Below are 16,557 nucleotides of genomic sequence, written 5' to 3'. Positions count from 1 at the left end.
TGGAATGATGTCCCAGTATACGTTGAGATGAAGATATTTTTCGGAGATTGGGCACAAGTTGAAGACACTGTTGGGTGCATAATACAATTAATTAAATGTAATATGCATACAACAGTGTCTCCACCATGTGCTTGTAATTTCTTGAAAACGAGCGTTTCTTCATTACTTCCAGGTGAAAATCTGTATGCTGTGCAAGGAGACATTAGACAAAATACGTAGTCTGAAGGAAACGATGAGTGATGAAATGTGTAGAGAAAAACTATTATAGGCGGATAGCGATAAAAAATTTAGTTTTGAACTTAAATATTACATGCAGCAATCGGTTGTTTGAATGAAAGTAAAATATCATAGAAAAGAGACAATATCTATTATTAAAATCCTTTAATGTAGTGGAACGACATCGTATTAAATTTGACAGTGCTTGGAAGAAAATGCATATTAAATAGAGAAAAAATACCACTAAGAACTAAATTAAGTCATTTTCTAAATATAGATTTCCCGACTTAGTTCCGAAATTAATGTCAAAATTACGATAATAGGTACATATATTTGCAAATCTTTTATAAAAATACATCTTTTCATTGAAGATGGTATACTGAAGGGTAGATTGTTTTCTCTTCAAATAGCACATTTAAAATATCGTAAAACTAACTATACTAAAAGTGTAATGCAATGTAGAATAGATTTTGATGATAAAATTAAAACCTAATATTCCAAAAGACATATGGATAACGTGATAATATTTACATGAAATCTTTCTTCCATTAAAGTATCAAATAAATTTAAGTTGAGGATGCAATCTTCTGTGATTTAGCACAAGTTGAAGACACTCTTGGGTGCATAATACAATCAATCAAATGTAGTACGCATTAAAGAGTGGCTTCACCATATCCTATAACTCAAACAAAAATGTTGAATTAACACTTCTTGCATACGATCACATTCTTCATCTCGAAATATATGTGAAAGTATACACATAATACATAAGATGGGAGAAAAACAGAAAACCTAGCAGAAAATGCTGAAATGTCTATAAAAGTAGGATGTAAATGTATAGAGAAAAGTTATTTTCTAAAACTTTGTGGAAGCAGTAGAAAAAAGCACGTATTTACAACAAAGACAATCAATTTTCTACAGAATTAGTAACATAAAAAGAAATTTTAAATGTCATAATAATACTGTCAGGTCCAACTTGTAACTTTTCTACAAAAAAAAAAAAAAAAAAAAACGTCCAAATAAAACATCTACGTAATTACTGTATATTTATTCTTATTTCGAAGTGGAAGACAAACTTGTAATAGAAAAAGTAATGAATCTGTCAATCTCTTCATGAAGAAGCCAACTCTATTATTAAGATATGATCTGCAGAACGAAAAAACAATGGAATTGAAAGTTCGGTCAAATATTGTATAAAACATAGTGTAACAAGAACGGTAATATTATCACAAGAACATTAAAGCATATCTCTTATCACAGATTTTCGACAGTAGTGTAGAAAATACTTAGAGAAAAATACAAAAAATGGAACCTGATATCTTCCTTGGAATGATGTCCCAGTATACGTTGAGATGAAGATAACTTTCGGAGATTGGGCACAAGTTGAAGACACTGTTGGGTGCATAATACAAATAATTAAATGTAATATGCATACAACAGTGTCTCCACCACGTGCTTGTAATTTCTTGAAAACGAGCGTTTCTTCATTACTTCCAGGTGAAAATCTGTATGCTGTGCAAGGAGACATTAGACAAAATACGTTGTCTGAAGGAAACGATGAGTGATGAAATGTGTAGACAAAAGTATTATAGGCGGATAAAGATAAAAAATTTCGTTTTAAACTTAAATATTACATGCAGCAATCGGTTGCTTTGAATGAAAGTAAAATATCATACAAACAAGACAATATCTATTATTAAAATCCTTTAATATAGAGGAACGACATCGTAGTAAATTTGAGAGTGCTTGGAAGAAAATGCACATTAAATAGAAACACAAAATACCGCTAAGAACTAAATTAAGTCGTTTTCTAAATATAGATTTCCCGACAGAACCGAAACTAATGTCAAAATTACGATAATAGGTAGGTACATATATTTGCAAATCTTGTTCATAAAAATACATCTTTTCATTGTAGATAGTATACTGAAAGTTGGATTGTTTTTTCTTCAAATAGCACATTTAAAATATCGTAAAACTAACTATACTAAAAGTGTAATGCAATGTAGAATAGATTTTGATGATAAAATGAAAACCTAAGGTTCAAAAGACATATGGATAACGTGATAATATTTACATGAAATCTATCTTACATTAAAGTATAAAAAAAACTCAAGTTGAGGATGCAATCCTCGGTGATTTAGCACACGTTGAAGGCACTCTTGGGTGCATAATACAATCAATTAAATGCAGTACGTATCCAAGAGTGGCTTCACCATATCCTATAACTCAAACAAAAATGTTGAATTAACACTTCTTGCATACGATCACATTCTTCATCTCGGAATATATGTGAAAGTATACACATAATATATAAGATGGGAGAAAAACAGAAAACCTAGCAGAAAATGCAGAAATGTCTATAAAAGTAGGATGTAGATGTATAGAGAAAGGTTATTTTCTAAAACTTTGTGGAAGCAGTAGAAAAAAGCACGTATTTACAAAAAAGAGAGTCAATTTTCTACAGAATTAGTAACATAAAAAGAAATTTTAAATGTCATAATAACACTGTCAGGTCCAACTTGTAACTTTTCTACAAACAAAACGTCCAAATAAAACATCTACGTAATTACTGTATATTTATTGTGATTTCGAAGTGGAAGAGAAACTTGTAATAGAAAAAGTAATGAATCTGTCAATCTCTTCACCAAGGAGCGAAATCTATTATTAAGATACGACATGCATAACGAAAAAAGAATGGAATTGAAAGTTCGGTCAAATATTGTATAAAACATAGTGTAACAAGAACGGTAATATTATCAGAAGTATAATAAAGCGTAACTCTTACCACAGATTTTTGACAGTAGTGTAGAAAATACTTAGAGAAAAATACAAAAAATGGTACCTGATATCTTCCTTGGAATGATGTCCCAGTATACGCTGAGATGAAGATAACTTTCGGAGATTGGGCAAAAGTTGAAGACACTGTTGGGTGCGTAATACAATTAATTAAATGTAATATGCATACAACAGTGTCTCCACCATGTGCTTGTAATTTCTTGAAAACGAGCGTTTCTTCATTACTTCCAGGTAAAAAGCTGTATGCTGTGCAAGGAAACATTAGACCAAATACGTAGTCTGAAGGAAAAGATGAGTGATGAAATGTGTAGACAAAAATTATTATAGGTGGATAACGATAAAAACTTTCGTTTTAAACTTAAATATTACATGCAGCAATCGGTTGCTTTGAATGAAAGTAAAATATTATACAAACAAGACAATATCTATTATAGAAATCCTTTAATATAGAGGAACGACATCGTAGTAAATTTGACAGTGCTTGGAAGAAAATGCATATTAAATAGAAACACAAAATACCGCTAAGAACTAAATTAAGTCGTTTTCTAAATACAGATTTCCCGACAGAACCGAAACTAATGTCAAAATTACGATAATAGGTAGGTACATATATTTGCAAATCTTGTTCATAAAAATACATCTTTTCATTGTAGATAGTATACTGAAAGGTGGATTGTTTTTTCTTCAAATAGCACATTTAAAATATCGTAAAACTAACTATACTAAAAGTGTAATGCAATGTAGAATAGATTTTGATGATAAAATTAAAACCTAAGGTTCCAAAAGGCATATGGATAACGTGATAATATTTACATGAAATCTTTCTTTCATTAAAGTATAAAAAAAACTTAAGTTGAGGATGCAATCCTCGGTGATTTAGCACACGTTGAAGGCACTCTTGGGTGCATAATACAATCAATTAAATGTAGTACGCATCCAAAAGTGGCTTCACCATATCCTATAACTCAAACAAAAATGTTGAATAAACACTTCTTGCATACGATCACATTCTTCATCTCGAAATATATGTGAAAGTATACACATAATACATAAGATGGGAGAAAAACAGAAAACCTAGCAGAAAATGCAGAAATGTCTATAAAAGTAGGATGTAGATGTATAGAGAAAAGTTATTTTCTAAAACTTTGTGGAAGCAGTAGAAAAAAGCACGTATTTGCAACAAAGAGAGTCAATTTTCTACAGAATGAGTAACATAAAAAGAAATTTTAAATGTCATAATAATACTGTCAGGTCCAACTTGTAACTTTTCTACAAACAAAACGTCCAAATAAAACATCTACGTAATTACTGTATATTTATTGTGATTTCGAAGTGGAAGACAAACTTGTAATAGAAAAAGTAATGAATCTGTCAATCTCTTCACGAAGGAGCCAATCTATTATTAAGATACGACATGCATAGCGATAAAAGAATGGTATTGAAAGTTCTGTAAATATTGTATAAAACATAGTGTAACAAGAACGGTAATATTATCACAAGAACAATAAAGCATATCTCTTATCACAGATTTTCGACAGTAGTGTAGAAAATACTTAGAGAAAAATACAAAAAATGGTACCTGATATCTTCCTTGGAATGATCTCCCAGTATACGTTGAGATGAAGATAACTTTCGGAGATTGGGCACAAGTTGAAGACACTGTTGGGTGCATAATAAATTAATTAAATGTAATACGCATACAACAGTGTCTCCACTATGTGCTTGTAATTTCTTGAAAACGAGCGTTTCTTCATTACTTCCAGGTGAAAATCTGTATGCTGTGCAAGGAGACATTAGACAAAATACGTAGTCTGAAGGAAACGATGAGTGACGAAATGTGTAAAGAAAAACTATTATAGGCGGATAACGATAAAAAATTTAGTTTTAAACTTAAATATTACATGCAGCAATCGGTTGTTTGAATGAAAGTAAAATATCATACAAAAGAGACAATATCTATTATTAAAATCCTTTAATGTAGTGGAACGACATCGTATAAAATTTAAAAGTGCTTGGAGGAAAATGCATATTAAACAGAAAAAAATACCACTAAGAACTAAATTAAGTCGTTTTCTAAATATAGATTTCCTGACTTAGTACCGAAACTAATGTCAAAATTACGATAATAGGTACATATATTTGCAAATCTTTTATAAAAATACATCTTTTCATTGAAGATGGTATACTGAAGGGTGGATTGTTTTCTCTTCAAATAGCACATTTAAAATATCGTAAAACTAACTATACTAAAAGTGTAATGCAATGTTAAACATATTTTGATGATAAAATTAAAACCTAAGGTTCCAACAAACATATAGGTAACGTGATAATATTTACATAAAAGCTTTCTTCCATTAAAGTATAAAAAAAACTCAAGTTGAGGATGCAATCCTCGGTGATTTAGCACACGTTGAAGACACTCTTGGGTGCATAATACAATCAATCAAATGTAGTACGCATCCAAGAGTGGCTTCACCATATCTTATAACTCAAGCAAAAATGTTGAATTAACACTTCTTACAAACGAACACATTCTTCATCTCGAAATATATGTGAAAGTATACACATAATACATAAGATGGGAGAAAAACAGAAAACCTAGCAGAAAATGCAGAAATGTCTATAAAAGTAGGATGTAGATGTATAGAGAAAAGTTATTTTCTAAAACTTTGTGGAAGCAGTAGAAAAAAGCACGTATTTACAACAAAGAGAGTCAATTTTCTACAGAATTAGTAACATAAAAAGAAATTTTAAATGTCATAATAATACTGTCAAGTCCAACTTGTAACTTTTCTACAAACAAAACGTCCAAATAAAACATCTACGTAATTACTGTATATTTATTGTGATTTCGAAGTGGAAGACAAATTTGTAATAGAAAAAGTAATGAATCTGTCAATCTCTTCACGAAGGAGTCGTATCTATTATTAAGATACGACATGCATAACGAAAAAAGAATGGAATTGAAAGTTCGGTCAAATATTGTATAAAACATAGTGTAACAAGAACGGTAATATTATCACAAGTACAATAAAGCGTATCTCTTATCACAGATTTTCGACTGTAGTGTAGAAAATAGTTAGAGAAAAATACAAAAAATGGTATCTGATATCTTCCTTGGAATGATGTCCTAGTATACGTTGAGATGAAGATAACTTTCGGAGATTGGGCACAAGTTGAAGACACTGTTGGGTGCATAATACAATTAATTAAATGTAATATGCATACAACAGTGTCTCCACCATGTGCTTGTAATTTCTTGAAAACGAGCATTTCTTCATTACTTCCAGGTGAAAAGTTGTATGCTGTGCAAGGAGACATTAGACAAAATACGTAGTCTGAAGGAAACGATGAGTGATGAAATGTGTAGGGAAAAACTATTATAGGCGGATAACGGTAAAAAGTTCAGTTTTAAACTTAAATATTACATGCAGCAATCGGTTGTTTGAATGAAAGTAAAATATCATACAAAAGAGACAATATCTATTATTTAAATCTTTTAATGTAGTGGAACGACATCGTATTAAATTTGACTGTGCTTGGAAGAATATGCATATTAAATAGAAAAAAATACCACTAAGAACTAAATTAGGTCGTTTTCTAAATATAGATTTCCTGACTTAGTAACGAAACTAATGTCAAAATTACGATAATAGGTACATATATTTGCAAATCTTGTTCATAAAAATAGATCTTTTCATTGTAGATAGTATACTGAAAGGTGGATTGTTTTTTCTTCAAATAGCACATTTAAAATATCGGAAAACTAACTATACTAAAAGTGTAATGCAATGTAGAATAATTTTGATGATAAAATTAAAACCTAAGGTTCCTAAAGATATATGGATAACGTGATAATATTTACATGAAATCTTTCTTCCATTAAAGTATAAAAAAAAACTTAAGTTGAGGATGCATTCCTCGGTGATTCAGCACACGTTGAAGGCACTCTTGGGTGCATAATACAATCAATTAAATGTAGTACGCATCCAAAAGTGGCTTCACCATATCCTATAATTCAAACAAAAATGTTGAATTAACACTTCTTGCATACGATCACATTCTTCATCTCGAAATATAAGTGAAAGTATACACATAATACATAAGATTGGAGAAAAACAGAAAACCTAGCAGAAAATGCAGAAATGTCTATAAAAGTAGGATGTAGATGTATAGAGAAAAGTTATTTTCTAAAACTTTGTGGAAGCAGTAGAAAAAAGCACGTATTTGCAACAAAGAGAGTCAATTTTCTACAGAATCAGTAACATAAAAAATTTTAAATGTCATAATAATACTGTCAGGTCCAACTTGTAACTTTTCTACAAACAAAACGTCCAAATAAAACATCTACGTAATTACTGTATATTTATTGTGATTTCGAAGTGGAAGACAAACTTGTAATAGAAAAAGAAAAGAATCTGTCAATCTCTTCACGAAGGAGCCAATCTATTATTAAGATACGACATGCATAGCGATAAAAGAATGGAATTGAAAGTTCGGTCAAATATTGTATAAAACATAGTGTAAAGAGAACGGCAATATTATCACAAGTACAATAAAGCGTATCTCTTATCACAGATTTTCGACAGTAGTGTAGAAAATAGTTAGAGAAAAATACAAAAAATGGTACCTGATATCTTCCTTGGAATGATGTCCCAGTATACGTTGAGATGAAGATAACTTTCGGAGATTGGGCACAAGTTGAAGACACTGTTGGGTGCATAATACAATTAATTAAATGTAATATGCATACAACAGTGTCTCCACCATGTGCTTGTAATTTCTTGAAAACGAGCGTTTCTTCATTACTTCCAGGTGAAAAGCTGTATGCTGTGCAAGGAAACATTAGACAAAATACGTAGTCTGAAGGAAAAGATGAGTGATGATATGTGTAGAAAAAAATTATTATAGGCGGATGACGATAAAAAATTTAGTTTTAAACTTAAATATTACATGCAGCAATCGGTTGCTTTGAATGAAAGTAAAATATCATACAAAAAAGACAATATCTATTATAAAAATCCTTTAATGTAGTGAAACGACATCGTAGTAAATTTGACAGTGCTTGGAAGAAAATGCATATTAAATAGAAACACAAAATACCACTAAGAACTAAATTAAGTCGTTTTCTAAATATAGATTTCCTGACTTAGTAACGAAACTAATGTCAAAATTACGATAATAGGTACATATATTTGCAAATCTTTTATAAAAATACATCTTTTCATTGAGGATGGTATACTGAAGGGTGGATTGTTTTCTCTTCAAATAGCACATTTAAAATATCGTAAAACTAACTGTACTAAAAGTGTAATGCAATGTTGAACATATTTTGATGATAAAATTAAAACCTAAGGTTCCAACAAACATATAGATAACGTGATAATATTTACATGAAAGCGTTCTTCCATTAAAGTATAAAAAAACTCAAGTTGAGGATGCAATCCTCGGTGATTTAGCACACGTTGAAGACACTCTTGGGTGCATAATACAATCAATCAAATGTAGTACGTATCCAAAAGTGGCTTCACCATATCTTATAACTGAAACAAAAATGTTGAATTAACACTTCTTGCATACGATCACATTCTTAATCTCGAAATATATGTGAAAGTATACACATAATACATAAGAAGGGAGAAAAACAGAAAACCTAGCAGAAAATGCAGAAATGTCTATAAAAGTAGGATGTAGATGTATAGAGAAAAGTTATTTTCTAAAACTTTGTGGAAGCAGTAGAAAAAAGCACGTATTTACAACAAAGAGAGTCAATTTTCTACAGAATTAGTAACATAAAAAGAAATTTTAAATGTCATAATAATACTGTCAAGTCCAACTTGTAACTTTTCTACAAACAAAACGTCCAAATAAAACATCTACGTAATTACTGTATATTTATTGTGATTTCGAAGTGGAAGACAAATTTGTAATAGAAAAAGTAATGAATCTGTCAATCTCTTCACGAAGGAGTCGTATCTATTATTAAGATACGACATGCATAACGAAAAAAGAATGGAATTGAAAGTTCGGTCAAATATTGTATAAAACATAGTGTAACAAGAACGGTAATATTATCACAAGTACAATAAAGCGTGTCTCTTATCACAGATTTTCGACTGTAGTGTAGAAAATAGTTAGAGAAAAATACAAAAAATGGTATCTGATATCTTCCTTGGAATGATGTCCTAGTATACGTTGAGATGAAGATAACTTTCGGAGATTGGGCACAAGTTGAAGACACTGTTGGGTGCATAATACAATTAATTAAATGTAATATGCATACAACAGTGTCTCCACCATGTGCTTGTAATTTCTTGAAAACGAGCATTTCTTCATTACTTCCAGGTGAAAAGTTGTATGCTGTGCAAGGAGACATTAGACAAAATACGTAGTCTGAAGGAAACGATGAGTGATGAAATGTGTAGGGAAAAACTATTATAGGCGGATAACGATAAAAAGTTCAGTTTTAAACTTAAATATTACATGCAGCAATCGGTTGTTTGAATGAAAGTAAAATATCATACAAAAGAGACAATATCTATTATTTAAATCTTTTAATGTAGTGGAACGACATCGTATTAAATTTGACTGTGCTTGGAAGAATATGCATATTAAATAGAAAAAAATACCACTAAGAACTAAATTAGGTCGTTTTCTAAATATAGATTTCCTGACTTAGTAACGAAACTAATGTCAAAATTACGATAATAGGTACATATATTTGCAAATCTTGTTCATAAAAATAGATCTTTTCATTGTAGATAGTATACTGAAAGGTGGATTGTTTTTTCTTCAAATAGCACATTTAAAATATCGGAAAACTAACTATACTAAAAGTGTAATGCAATGTAGAATAATTTTGATGATAAAATTAAAACCTAAGGTTCCTAAAGATATATGGATAACGTGATAATATTTACATGAAATCTTTCTTCCATTAAAGTATAAAAAAAAACTTAAGTTGAGGATGCATTCCTCGGTGATTCAGCACACGTTGAAGGCACTCTTGGGTGCATAATACAATCAATTAAATGTAGTACGCATCCAAAAGTGGCTTCACCATATCCTATAATTCAAACAAAAATGTTGAATTAACACTTCTTGCATACGATCACATTCTTCATCTCGAAATATAAGTGAAAGTATACACATAATACATAAGATTGGAGAAAAACAGAAAACCTAGCAGAAAATGCAGAAATGTCTATAAAAGTAGGATGTAGATGTATAGAGAAAAGTTATTTTCTAAAACTTTGTGGAAGCAGTAGAAAAAAGCACGTATTTGCAACAAAGAGAGTCAATTTTCTACAGAATCAGTAACATAAAAAATTTTAAATGTCATAATAATACTGTCAGGTCCAACTTGTAACTTTTCTACAAACAAAACGTCCAAATAAAACATCTACGTAATTACTGTATATTTATTGTGATTTCGAAGTGGAAGACAAACTTGTAATAGAAAAAGAAAAGAATCTGTCAATCTCTTCACGAAGGAGCCAATCTATTATTAAGATACGACATGCATAGCGATAAAAGAATGGAATTGAAAGTTCGGTCAAATATTGTATAAAACATAGTGTAAAGAGAACGGCAATATTATCACAAGTACAATAAAGCGTATCTCTTATCACAGATTTTCGACAGTAGTGTAGAAAATAGTTAGAGAAAAATACAAAAAATGGTACCTGATATCTTCCTTGGAATGATGTCCCAGTATACGTTGAGATGAAGATAACTTTCGGAGATTGGGCACAAGTTGAAGACACTGTTGGGTGCATAATACAATTAATTAAATGTAATATGCATACAACAGTGTCTCCACCATGTGCTTGTAATTTCTTGAAAACGAGCGTTTCTTCATTACTTCCAGGTGAAAAGCTGTATGCTGTGCAAGGAAACATTAGACAAAATACGTAGTCTGAAGGAAAAGATGAGTGATGATATGTGTAGAAAAAAATTATTATAGGCGGATGACGATAAAAAATTTAGTTTTAAACTTAAATATTACATGGAGCAATCGGTTGCTTTGAATGAAAGTAAAATATCATACAAAAAAGACAATATCTATTATAAAAATCCTTTAATGTAGTGAAACGACATCGTAGTAAATTTGACAGTGCTTGGAAGAAAATGCATATTATATAGAAACACAAAATACCACTAAGAACTAAATTAAGTCGTTTTCTAAATATAGATTTCCTGACTTAGTAACGAAACTAATGTCAAAATTACGATAATAGGTACATATATTTGCAAATCTTTTATAAAAATACATCTTTTCATTGAGGATGGTATACTGAAGGGTGGATTGTTTTCTCTTCAAATAGCACATTTAAAATATCGTAAAACTAACTGTACTAAAAGTGTAATGCAATGTTGAACATATTTTGATGATAAAATTAAAACCTAAGGTTCCAACAAACATATAGATAACGTGATAATATTTACATGAAAGCGTTCTTCCATTAAAGTATAAAAAAACTCAAGTTGAGGATGCAATCCTCGGTGATTTAGCACACGTTGAAGACACTCTTGGGTGCATAATACAATCAATCAAATGTAGTACGTATCCAAAAGTGGCTTCACCATATCTTATAACTGAAACAAAAATGTTGAATTAACACTTCTTGCATACGATCACATTCTTAATCTCGAAATATATGTGAAAGTATACACATAATACATAAGAAGGGAGAAAAACAGAAAACCTAGCAGAAAATGCAGAAATGTCTATAAAAGTAGGATGTAGATGTATAGAGAAAAGTTATTTTCTAAAACTTTGTGGAAGCAGTAGAAAAAAGCACGTATTTACAACAAAGAGAGTCAATTTTCTACAGAATTAGTAACATAAAAAGAAATTTTAAATGTCATAATAATACTGTCAAGTCCAACTTGTAACTTTTCTACAAACAAAACGTCCAAATAAAACACCTACGTAATTACTGTATATTTATTGTGATTTCGAAGTGGAAGACAAACTTGTAATAGAAAAAGTAACAAATCTGCCAATCTCTTCACGAAGGAACCAAATCTATTATTAAGATACGATATGCATAACGAAAAAAGAATGGAATTGAAAGTTCGGTCAAATATTGTGTAAAACATAGTGTAACAAGAACGGCAATATTATCACAAGTACAATAAAGCGTATCTCTTATCACAGATTTTCGACAGTAGTGTAGAAAATAGTTAGAGAAAAATACAAAAAATGGTACCTGATATTGTCCTTGGAATGATGTCCCAGTATACGTAGAGATGAAGATAACTTTCGGAGATTGGACACAAGTTGAAGACACTGTTGGGTGCATAATACAATTAATTAAATGTAATATGCATACCACAGTGTCTCCACCATGTGTTTGTAATTTCTTGAAAACGAGCGTTTCTTCATTACTTCCAGGTGAAAAGCTGTATGCTGTGCAAGGAAACATTAGACAAAATACGTAGTCTGAAGGAAAAGATGAGTGATGAAATGTGTAGACAAAAATTATTATAGGCGGATAACGATAAAAAATTTAGTTTTAAACTTAAATATTACATGCAGCAATCGGTTGCTTTGAATGAAAGTAAAATATCATACAAACAAGACAATATCTATTATAAAAATCTTTTAATATAGAGGAATGACATCGTAGTAAATTTGACAGTGCTTGGAAGAAAATGCATATTATATAGAAACACAAAATACCACTAAGAACAAAATTAAGTCGTTTTCTAAATATAGATTTCTCGACAGAACCGAAACTAATGTTAAAATTACGATAATATGTAAGTACATATATTTGCAAATCTTGTTCATAAAAATACATCTTTTCATTGAAGATAGTATACTGAAAGGTGGATTGTCTTCTCTTCAAACAGCACATTTAAAATATCGTAAAACTAACTGTACTAAAAGTGTAATGCAATGTTGAATAGATTTTGATGATAAAATTAAAACCTAAGGTTCCAAAAGACATATGGATAACGTGATAATATTTACATGAAATCTTTCTTCCATTAAAGTATAAAAAAAACTTAAGTTGAGGATGCAATCCTCGGTCATTTAGCAAACGTTGAAGGCACTCTTGGGTGCATAATACAATCAATTAAATGTAGTACGCATCCAAAAGTGGCTTCACCATATCCTATAACTGAAACAAAAATGTTGAATTAACACTTCTTGCATACGATCATACTCTTCATCTCGAAATATATCTGAAAGTATACACATAATACATAAGAAGGGAGAAAAACAGAAAACCTAGCTGAAAATGCAGAAATGTCTATAAAAGTAGGATGTAGATGCATAGAGAAAAGTTATTTTCTAAAACTTTGTGGAAGCAGTAGAAAAAAGCACGTATTTACAACAAAGAGAGTCGATTTTCTACAGAATTAGTAACATAAAAAGAAATTTTAAATGTCATAATAATACTGTCAGGTCCAACTTGTAACTTTTCTACAAACAAAACGTCCAAATAAAACATCTACGTAATTACTGTATATTTATTGTGATTTCGAAATGGAAGACAAACTTGTAATAGAAAAAGTAATGAATCCGTCAATCTCTTCACGAAGGAGCCAAATCTATTATTAAGATACGACATGCATAACGAAAAAAGAATGGAATTGAAACTTCGGTCAAATATTGTATAAAACATAGTGTAACAAGAACGGTAATATTATCAAAAGTACAATAAAGCGTATCTCTTATCACAGATTTTTGACAGTAGTGTAGAAAATACTTAGAGAAAAATACAAAATGTAGTACCTGATATCTTCCTTGGAATGATGTCCCAGTATACGTTGAGATGATAACTTTCGGAGATTGGGCACAAGTTGAAGACACTGTTGGGTGCATAATACAATTAATTAAATGTAATATGCATACCACAGTGTCTCCACCATGTGTTTGTAATTTCTTGAAAACGAGCGTTTCTTCATTACTTCCAGGTGAAAAGCTGTATGCTGTGCAAGGAAACATTAGACAAAATACGTAGTCTGAAGGAAAAGATGAGTGATGAAATGTGTAGAGAAAAACTATTATAGGAGCATAACGATAAAAAATTTCGTTTTAAACTTAAATATTACATGCAGCAATCGGTTGTTTGAATGAAAGTAAAATATCATACAAACAAGACAATATCTATTATAAAAATCTTTTAATATAGAGGAATAACAGCGTAGTAAATTTGACAGTGCTTGGAAGAAAATGCATATTATATAGAAACACAAAATACCACTAAGAACAAAATTAAGTCGTTTTCTAAATATAGATTTCTCGACAGAACCGAAACTAATGTCAAAATTACGATAATAGGTACATATATTTGCAAATCTTTTATAAAAATACATCTTTTCATTGAAAGTGGTATACTGAAGGGTGGATTGTTTTCTCTTCAAATAGCACATTTAAAATATCGTAAAACTAACTATACTAAAAGTGTAATGCAATGTTGAACATATTTTGATGATAAAATTAAAACCTAAGGTTCCAACAAACATATAGATAACGTGATAATATTTACATGAAATCTTTCTTCCATTAAAGTATTAAAAAAACTTAAGTTGAGGATGCAATCCTCGGTGATTTAGCAAACGTTGAAGGCACTTTTGGGTGCATAATACAATCAATTAAATGTAGTACGCATCCAAAAGTGGTTTCACCATATCCTATAACTGAAACAAAAATGTTGAATTAACACTTCTTGCATACGATCACACTCTTCATTTCGAAATATATCTGAAAGTATACACATAATACATAAGAAGGGAGAAAAACAGAAAACCTAGCTGAAAATGCAGAAATGTCTATAAAAGTAGGATGTAGATGTATAGAGAAAAGTTATTTTCTAAAACTTTGTGGAAGCAGTAGAAAAAAGCACGTATTTAAAACAAAGAGAGTCAATTTTCTACAGAATTAGTAACATAAAAAGAAATTTTAAATGTCATAATAATACTGTCAGGTCCAACTTGTAACTTTTCTACAAACAAAACGTCCAAATAAAACATCTACGTAATTACTGTATATTTATTGTGATTTCGAAGTGGAAGACAAACTTGTAATAGAAAAAGTAAAAAATCTGCCAATCTCTTCACGAAGGAACCAAATCTATTATTAAGATACGATATGCATAACGAAAAAAGAAGGGAATTGAAAGTTCGGTCAAATATTGTATAAAACATAGTGTAACAAGAACGGCAATATTATCACAAGTACAATAAAGCGTATCTCTTATCACAGATTTTCGACAGTAGTGTAGAAAATAGTTAGAGAAAAATACAAAAAATGGTACCTGATATCTTCCTTGGAATGATGTCCCAGTATACGTAGAGATGAAGATAACTTTCGGAGATTGGACACAAGTTGAAGACACTGTTGGGTGCATAATACAATTAATTAAATGTAATATGCATACCACAGTGTCTCCACCATGTGCTTGTAATTTCTTGAAAACGAGCGTTTCTTCATTACTTCCAGGTGAAAAGCTGTATGCTTTGCAAGGAAACATTAGACAAAATACGTAGTCTGAAGGAAAAGATGAGTGATGAAATGTGTAGACAAAAATTAATATAGGCGGATAACGATAAAAAATTTCGTTTTAAACTTAAATATTACATGCAGCAATCGGTTGCTTTGAATGAAAGTAAAATATCATACAAACAAGACAATATCTATTATAAAAATCTTTTAATATAGAGGAATGACATCGTAGTAAATTTGACAGTGCTTGGAAGAAAATGCATATTATATAGAAACACAAAATACCACTAAGAACAAAATTAAGTCGTTTTCTAAATATAGATTTCTCGACAGAACCGAAACTAATGTCAAAATTACGATAATAGGTACATATATTTGCAAATCTTTTATAAAAATACATCTTTTCATTGAAGGTGGTATACTGAAGGGTGGATTGTTTTCTCTTCAAATAGCACATTTAAAATATCGTAAAACTAACTATACTAAAAGTGTAATGCAATGTTGAACATATTTTGATGATAAAATTAAAACCTAAGGTTCCAACAAACATATAGATAACGTGATAATATTTACATGAAAGCTTTTTTCCATTAAAGTATAAAAAAACTCAAGTTGAGGATGCAATCCTCGGTGATTTAGCACACGTTGAAGACACTCTTGGGTGCATAATACAATCAATCAAATGTAGTACGCATCCAAGAGTGGCTTCACCATATCCTATAACTCAAACAAAAATGTTGAATTAACAATTCTTGCAAACGAACACATTCATCATCTCGAAATATATCTGAAAGTATACACATAATACATAAGATGGGAGAAAAACAGAGAACCTAGCAGAAAATGCAGAAATGTCTATAAAAGTAGGATGTAGATGTATAGAGAAAAGTTATTTTCTAAAACTTTGTGGAAGCAGTAGAAAAAAGCACGTATTTACAACAAAGAGAGTCAATTTTCTACAGAATTAGTAACATAAAAAGAAATTTTAAATGTCATAATAATACTGTCAGGTCCAACTTGTAACTTTTCTACAAACAAAACGTCCAAATAAAACATCTACGTAATTACTGTATATTTAT

The sequence above is a fragment of the Thermobia domestica genome, chromosome 16, assembly GCF_964235325.1.
Source record: "Thermobia domestica chromosome 16, izTheDome1.hap1.1, whole genome shotgun sequence".
In the NCBI taxonomy this organism is placed as follows: Eukaryota; Metazoa; Arthropoda; class Insecta; order Zygentoma; family Lepismatidae; genus Thermobia; species Thermobia domestica.
This window is presented reverse-complemented; position numbering follows the sequence as displayed.